Consider the following 9,196-nt stretch of genomic DNA (forward strand, 5'->3'; position numbering starts at 1 on the left):
CTTCTTTTCTCACGTGTTTCTGACAACCAACGTTCACTTTCACCTCTAATTTTGCTTGCACCAGTATTTGAACCATGGACTTTTTCTCCCGGTATATTTCCCATTTACTGGTTACTTCATCCTGTGGCAATTCTGCGCCTTCTTTGCCTGCCTGTGCTCTCGAGATGCTTTCTGTCGTTCGGCGATCGCTTCTCGTATCTCCTTGTTCCACCAGCTTTTCGGTTTCTTTTTTCCTTTCCAACGAACATGTTGTTTCTCTTTCCGTATTTCTGTCGTTATTACACTTATAAGCTCACCATATTCCCACTCTTTACTTGGCCATTTGCCAAGTTCTTCCTCAACTCTGGTGACTATATTTGCTATTTGTACAATGTTCAAATTTGGACTGGCCATTTTGCTCTCCTTGCTCTCTTTCCCAACTACATATCCCATTTTCAGAATGATGCGTTTATGGTCACTCCCTATGCTGCCAAACCCTTCCTCATCGATGACCATTTCTCTCAACTTATCATGAATTCCTTGTCATCAGACAGTAATCAATGGTCGATTGCCGGTTTCCCACTTCCCACGTGATCTGTCCTTCACACTTAGGCCCTGTATTCACGATCACGAGGTTATGTTGCTCGCAAAGGTCTAGCATTGACTTCCCGTTATTGTCGGTATAGCCATCTAAATACATGTACGTTGGCATTCATGTCACCTAATAGGACAATCTCAGCACCATTCCCGAAACCCCTAATATCAGCGCTTATGCATTCCACTAACTCTTTATTCTTCTCTGCGCAATTTTTTCCGGTACACAAATACGTAACTCCCAGCCAAGTTTCTTCCCACTCATTGTACCTGATAACCAAAGATGCTCTTGACATTGTGAATTTACTCTTTTCCATTTGGCTCCCTGATGGATGAGCATTCCGACTCCCCCTCCCTTTCTTTCCGACTTAGTTCTGTTGCGCCCTTCCCAAACATAATTCTCAATAACTGGTGGCTCTTCTGAGTCTCTAAGGTGCGTTTCTACGACCGCATACACCCTATTTGTTCTCCATTTACTTGCTCCTCAAGCTCTGCCCACTTTTCCTTTCTTCTGCCGCCCTGTTGATTTGCGCTTACTACAGCGCCTCCAGGGGGAGATATTGTACTCAAACAGGAATATTTTTGAGAGGATGTACTCGGCTAGTTTTTTATTAGCAGCGCACTGCAGGCGATGCCGTAGCGGCTCGCCGCCAATTGGTGTGGCCGCACTGCCGCAGCTGCATTTTAAGAGGGAGCTTTAGCTCGGGTGCTCCCACCTAAATACATGTAAAAGGAGAACTCGTTTTTCTCGGCAACCACTGCACCAAACTTGACGAGGTTTGTTGCATATAAAACAAGAGCTTAAAATCTAGTGACTGTTATTTTCGAATTTTTGATTTAGGTCGTCATTTTTTTATTAAAGATTGGCAAAAATCGAAAATTTTCAGGAAACGATACTATCAAGTTTACAACTCAGCAATGAAAAATGATATCGCAATTCTGTGAATTGCATCTGATAGTACATCTAAAGTGCAAAATTTGATATGTTACACATAAATCCTAAAGAATTTAGTAATATGGAAATACAGCTTTTGCAGAACCCTTGTACACAATGTAACAAATTCACGTAAGATATAAAATGACATATCGAATTTGTCCGCTTTGAACGATCTAACGAATGCCGTTTACGGAACCGCTATATCTGTTCTTGATGAAGAGCTTTTTTTATTTGTAAACATCGTGCTTCTACTTTTTCAACCCTTCGAATTTTTAAAAATCTTTTTAATAAAATCCAGGCCCTAAATCAAAATTTCACTCCCAACAGTCACTAGAATTTAATTTTCGCCCTCAAATGCAACAAACTTCATTAAAATCGGTGCCGGGTTTATTTCAGAAAAACGTTTTTGCGTTTTACCTCTATTTGAATAGGCTGCGTCGGAGGTGGGCCCGAGCATAATAATATATGGGGTTTTACGAGCCAAAACCACTTTCTGATTATGAGGCACGCCGTAGTGGGGGACTCTGGAAATTTTGACCACCTGGGGTTCTTTAACGTGCACCTAAATCCAAGTACATGAGTGTTTTCGCATTTCGCCCCCATCGAAATGCGGCCGCCGTGGACGGGATTCGATCCCGCGACCTCGTGCTCAGCAGCCTAACACCATAGCCACTGAGCAACCACGGCGGGTTGGGCCCGAGCATAGAGTTTCATATTAGTATAACTGGAGGGAAATCTGGTGCGGCGATCGTTCAACCATCATGGGAATAATGGGAAATACAGGCTTCGGAATGGCATTCTATTGACTGGCAAACTAGTCACAAGTATTTTTTGGCAGTTTTGGTTTCGATCCAAGCGCAATTGCTATAACCTGCAGCGGGACAGCGCAACACAAAGCTCTCTGCCTTTGTTCTGTTGCTCGAAGTGGCGATAGCGCGCTGGGCCAGCGGCTGGGACAATGTTTGTGTCGCGGTGTGGTGTCTAGCGAGAAAGCGATGGTATCATAAACGTTGAAAGAACATGTTTTCACCGCCAACTTAACACAATTGTGTTAAGTTGATGATGTAGCATTACGCGTGCTTTATGAAACTTCAGAATAGGAAAAAGAAGGCACTACTGATACAAGACATAGACAGTTGTACTTCTAGTGGCTTGACAATCAAATTTTATTGAGGGCTTCATTACGCGTTGCTTATTTCTGTGCTCATTGAAATGCGTGTCCTAGGACTTTGAGAACACAAACTTACTTGTGGTAGGAAAGGTTGCTGCTTCCTGGCTGTAGTCTAGTGTCGCAAAATGGGTAAGTGCAAAGCCACGCCGTAACGATTCGGAAGCAGTACGTCAACATAAAATAAAATGAAGCATACTCGCAGGAGGCCTCAAACATCCCTGCTAGCAGTGCAGCAGATGTGCTTAAAAGTACTTGAAGACGTTCAGCAATCGTGACAGCCGACGCAGCCTTTCGAAAGAGTGAGAGAGTTCGCAAGTGCCTGTCGTCTGCGAGAAAAGTCTCGCGTTCGCAGTGAACAGGCGTCGTAGCAGACGACACTTGTAGCATTCATTTCAAAGGCGCAACATTTTCTCACAATACAAAACCTTTATTTCCATAAATACTTGATGAGTAGTTTTATATAAGTACATGCACAGTTGCTATTGTTGTTGTAAAAATAAATAAATAATTATTCTCTGGCGTTTAATCAGGAACAAACTTGCACAAGAATGCATACCCTAGTGTGTCCTGTTGTAAACCATAGTAACCCGTGCTTCAATCTCAAAGTCATGCAAAGTTTATGTAACGTGATCTGCATTATATAAGACATTGCAGAAATAAAATGAGATCTTACGCGATAATATTTAAGTATAGCTTCATTTACTGCGCCGCAAGCAAATGCCACTAGTCTAAAGATTGAAGTCAATCCGAAGCCTGTACTTCCCATCATTCCTCTAACTCGGCCCCGGGACCTGATGGCATTACTAATAAAATGCTTCGCAACCTAGATGAGGATTCTATACTAGCCCTCACAGCTTATTTTAACGCATACTGGGAAACTGGAAACCTCCCCTCACAATGGAAAGAAGCCAAAAATATTATGATTCCCAAAAACCGGGAAGCGGCTCCTAGTCGAAAACCTGCGCGCTATCTCCCTCACTTCATGTATCGGAAAGGTCCTCGAACACGTCATCCTCACACGCTTACACAGACATATGAACGACAACGACCTCTTCCCCAATACCATGGTTGGCTTCCGCCCGAAACTTTCTGCTCAATACATCATGATACAGCTCAAACACCAAATGATCGATGGCGATAAAAGCTCTAGGCTGTACACCAGAGCCATCTTGGGGCTAGACCTAACCAGGGCCTTCTATAACGTCACGCATGAGGCCATGCTGAACTAACTAGCACAACTCCAGGTTGGACATCGAACATATAACTACGCGAAGAATTTTCTTACAGGTCGCACGGCCACCATTGCCATCGGAGGGTTGCAGTCGCCAATTATTCACTTCGGCAGCAAAGGCACGCCGCAAGGATCGGTTCTATCCCCTTTTTTGTTTACCGTGGCCTTGCTCTGACTACCGCCTACATTAGCTAGCATCCTCAACCTCAAGCATAACCTCTACGCAAACAATATTACCCTGTGGGTCACCGTGGGAGCGACGGGGACATCTAAGACACGCTGCAGCAAGCAATCAACGAGGTCATTGCATACGTAGAACCGCGCAGCCTGGCGTGCTTCCCACAGAAATCGGAGCTCCTTCTCTACAAGCCGAATTGGGGAGGCAGACGTCCAGGCCCTCACCCACCCGAGATAGAACTCCACGTGCACCAGCAACGCATACCTAATGTACCTATAGCATTCGTATCCTTGGCTTACGCATCCAACAAAACGGCAGAAATACGGAGATACTCAAGCAATTAGATAATCATGTACACCAAACCACTCGCCTCATTGCACGCATCGGAAATCGACATCACGGCATGGAGGATTAAATAACCTTATACGCCCGGTAACCGCCTACGCCCTGAGCAGGATCACCTATGTCACCCCGTACTTTAGCCTCAATGCAACTGACAAGCTGAAACTCAATACCACGATCAAGAGAGCCTACAAACAAGCCTTACATCTTCCCATCACCACCTCTAACGAGAAACTGGACGCCCTCGGCATTCATAACACCATTTACGAGCTCATTGAAGCGCAGCGTATTAGCCAATACGAACGACTTGCCAATTCCACCACGGGCAGGCACATTCTAGGCACCCTATAGGCATAACCTACACCACCCAATTCGGACCAAAAGTACCCATCGCTCCAAACATTCGTGCTCAGATGGTTATCCCGCCCATACCTCGCAATATGCACCCTGAACACAATCCAGAGCGACGTGCAGAAAGAACTAAACAACTACAAAAGCGCTACGACCAAGCCGCTGACGTAACCTACGTGGACGCAGGAGAATACCCCAACCAAAGCGCCATGACGGTCGTCGCAGTCCAGGGTTCGCAGTACCGCCTCGCCGCGGCCGCATCAATACTCACCACGCAACCCGAAGTAGGAGAAGAAACGGCCATCGCTTTGGCCTACGCGGCTACCAATGCACACTGCATCATCAGCGATTAGTGATGATGCAGTGTGCATTAGATTAGGGGTTAGTCTCCCGACCCCCGCCACCCCTGAACCCCATCAAGGACATACTAAAGTTTTATCTCTCTCTCTCCCATCATTCCTATGCATCATTCCCATGTATAGGTTGAGGCAACGCTCATGAGAGCCCCCGTAGTGGCCGTAGATACTAGCGCCACATTTCCCTCTAGGGTATTTGTTTAGAATCTTTGTGGGCCCGAGCTTCCTGTTAACGCCGGCGCCGCACCGCGCGCGTTTTGCCGCTAGTTGGTGGGTCTTCAGGGTGACTCGGCCCGCGCATGTGGCGTTTCCCCGAGAGGAAGAGAGTTCGTTCGGGCTTTGTGCCACGCGCAGGGAAGAAGTATTGACTTATGGCTAAATTCGACAAATCGCACCGGCGCGCGCAGGCCCTGGGGCGACGATGACTGGACGAAACAGCGCACCGGTGCTTACCGGTGCGATTTGACTAATTCGCCATTGGATAATAATCGAGGATGGTTTCTGTCGTAATATTTTGAATCTATTGACGCTGTATCTATGTTTTAAGCAGCTCGGCATATGTGTGTTAGATACTAATAGTGGCGAAGCCAGGGGAGGGCGAGGGGGCTGACCGAGCCTTTCCCGAAAATTTCCCAGCCGGCGCCCAGTTGCTCCCTTCGATCCCTGGCACATCGCCTATGAATAAGAAAAAGGAAATATTCTTGAAAGTGAGTCTATCATGGGCGTTCGCGTCGCCTGTCCAACGGCTGTGAGCTTACCAAGACCGAAGCACCGCAGTCAGGATTATTGCGGAGGGGTGCAGCCCCAGGAGCTCCACAGAAACTTTCTGTGGAACAGAAGCCCCTCTATGCACCTTTTCGCCGACAAGGTTAAGTACCGGCAACCGCTCCTCCCTCGCTCACCCCATCAGCTTCCACCATTAAGAAATTGCTAGCCCCGGCTTCAAGTTTTTAGGTGGAAGCGACGCCGTGCTACATAGAGGTGCGAGCGTGCCACCAGCGAACATTCAGGAACCGGAAGCGGAACAACGTGGAGCCGTTCGGCCGTCGTTTGCGTGGTCCCAACGTTCTCGACTCGATCCCCAAAAGCCCCGCTACCAGCAGATGGCGGTCGCGACAGTATTTAAGAGCAAGCTCGGGTCCGACACCGATGCCGTCTATTCAAATACATGTAAAACGCAGAAGCGCTTTCCTAAGATAACCACTGGGCCGATTTTAATGAAATTTATTGCATTTGAGAAAGAAAAATGAATTCTAGTGACTGTTGGAAGCTGATTTTGGATTTACGGCCTCGGGAAAAGCTCCCATCTAGGGAAAAGCTCCAATAATTCTGATGCAACCAATATGGCTGGAAAATACCCCAATAGCCTTTTTCTAAACCCGACGAGCGAATCAAACTTTCGCAACACTTTGTTCGCTTAGAAACAGCGCAGCTCTGGGCATAGATAATTAACAAATAAAACCTGTAAAATACGTAGCCGATTTAATTGCACCGGTACTCATTCATATCTACAATATAACCCTCTCAACCAGAACTTTTCCACAAGAAATGCAAAGTTATTGTAATATTTAAAAGCGGAGATAAAAACAACCTCGCCAATTACCGATCAATTTCTCTTTTACCGCTGTTCTCTAAAAGTCTGGAGAAACTGTTACATTCTAGGATTTCTTCTTTCGTAGATAAATTCAACTTGATGAGTCAATGTCAGTTTGGCTTTTGCAAAGGTCGATCGACGGAGCATGCTGTGTTAACAGAAAAAGAAATCATTCTAAAAGCATTTGAGGGAAAACAGTTTCTTATTGGAATATGTGTAGATCTTTCAAAAGCATTCGACAGTTTGAACCATGCCACATTATTAGTAAAACTCTAACTTTGCGGGATAAGAGGAGTACCTTTAAAACTTTTAACATCATGTTTTAAATACCGGGAACAGTGCGTTTCTATCAATGACAACCTGTCCCCTCTGAAATCGATAAATGCTGGTGTTCCACAAGGAAGCATTCCTGGACCGCTCTTGTTTAATTTATATTTTAATGATGTGACTAACATCAGCAAAACACCAACTTATATAATCTACGCGGATGACATGACTCTTCTATTTTTGCGGGTCCAACATTAAAAAACTTCAGTTAAACATCAATGATTTCCTCCAAGGCCTGCTGACATGGAGTAATATAAATTCATTAAAAATCAATACAAGAAAAACTAAACCAATCCTTTTTACTCCTAAACAGTCGCCAGTAGTTCACACAGAAAATATTATGCTTGAACAAATGCCTTTAGAGGTTTTTGGCTCTTTCAAAACACTGGGTGTATACTTCCACAAGCATATGTCCTGGGACACGCATATTAAACACATTATTACCAAACTTTCGACGACTGTCGGTATTTCGGCTAGATTACGTTTTTTCTTCTACCACCCAATATTAAATTACTGATTTACAACGCGTTATTCTAGCCCAACTTAAACTACTGTTTTCTTGCATGGGGCAAAACTACGTCATCCAATTTACAACAATTATGTGTACGTCAGAAAAAAGCCCTTAGCCACATAGCTGGAGTGCCATTCAATGCACATACAGAACAACTTTTCAGGCGTTTTAATGTAGTACCTGTTCGTAATCCATATTATTCATATAATATTGCCATACGATGAAAACATAGCATGAATACTAGGGAAGAAATCATAACGTCGTTATCACATTTGAAGACTAGGACACCTACATACAACACGCACATCAGAGTACTGGAAAGTCCCATTTGTTGAACGAAATATGGAGAACAAATGCTCCAGCACAGCATACCTGTACTTCTAATTTTTTTTTTTTTCATGAACGAGAGATCGGTGTCGCAACTGTCAGCAAAAACACACTGCGCCAGATCTTTATGACGCATTCATGATATCATCTGTTCTACGTGGATGTGCTTGTCTGAGAACTAATACGCATTTCATTATGGGCATTTGATTTCATGCATACAACCCTGCAATTTTCTGCATTTTTTTTTCTTTTTGCCTACAGAGAGTATGTGAAACAGTAGTCCGTGCCTGAAATTTTGATACTGAAATATATGCTGTTTTGTTTTTAACGCTTCTTGTGCTCTCATTGTTTGAAATGTTAGGAGTATCACTTGTTTATCTTACTGTATGCTTTGTAAAGGGAGGTCCGAAGCTCTGTCAAGTGAATTAACTTTCACTTTTTAGTTTGGACTTTCCCCAATTCAATATGGAAATAAACTCAATTCAATTCAAAGTGCTGAAATTAAATTTTCAAAAATTGTTAAGTTTGAAAATTTGAAAATAAAGAAACATTAAGTTTACAAAATTGTAGCTCGACACCGAGAACTGATATCGCAGTTCTGTAAACTGCATTCATGAGAGCATCCAAAGCGAACAAATTTTATGTCAATTTATATCTTACCTTAATTTGTTACATTACTTAAATGTTTTTTTTTCAAAAGTTCTACTCACAAATTAGTGGTCTATTATAGAGCATTGTATAATATATCAATTTTGTAAGCTTTATGTGTACTGTTAGGTCCAATTTACAGAATTTCGATATCATTTTCATTCCTGAGTTGCCAGAGTGGTAAACTTAATAGTTTCGTTTTCAGAAAATCTGCGATTTTTGTCAATTTTTATTAAGATATTGATCACCTAAATAAAAAAATCGCAACAAACAGCCACTAGATTTAACACTTTTCCTATTAAATGCAACAAACTTAATCAAATTTGGGGCAGCGGTTGTCGAGAAAAATGATTTCTGTTTCCCCACATATTTAGATAGAAGGCCCCGAGCTAAAGCTTCCTCTTAAGGTCATTTTCGGATCCTTTCTCACATTGTTTGGAGGACGCTTCGCCTTTGATGGCGGAACGCGATGGCTAGCATTCAATAATCCCCGACTGTTTGACGCGCTTCCCGGCAACTGCAGCGTATGTAACGCTTACCGGGAAACGCTGGCGGCGAACGCTATGCGACATTTCTGGCAGAAACGCGGCCTCTTGCGTGGGCCGACTTTCTGTTATTGTTTCGCACTTTTATTGCTTCACTCTTAGAAG

The sequence above is a fragment of the Dermacentor albipictus genome, chromosome 5 (assembly GCF_038994185.2).
Source record: "Dermacentor albipictus isolate Rhodes 1998 colony chromosome 5, USDA_Dalb.pri_finalv2, whole genome shotgun sequence".
Classification (NCBI taxonomy): domain Eukaryota; kingdom Metazoa; phylum Arthropoda; class Arachnida; order Ixodida; family Ixodidae; genus Dermacentor; species Dermacentor albipictus.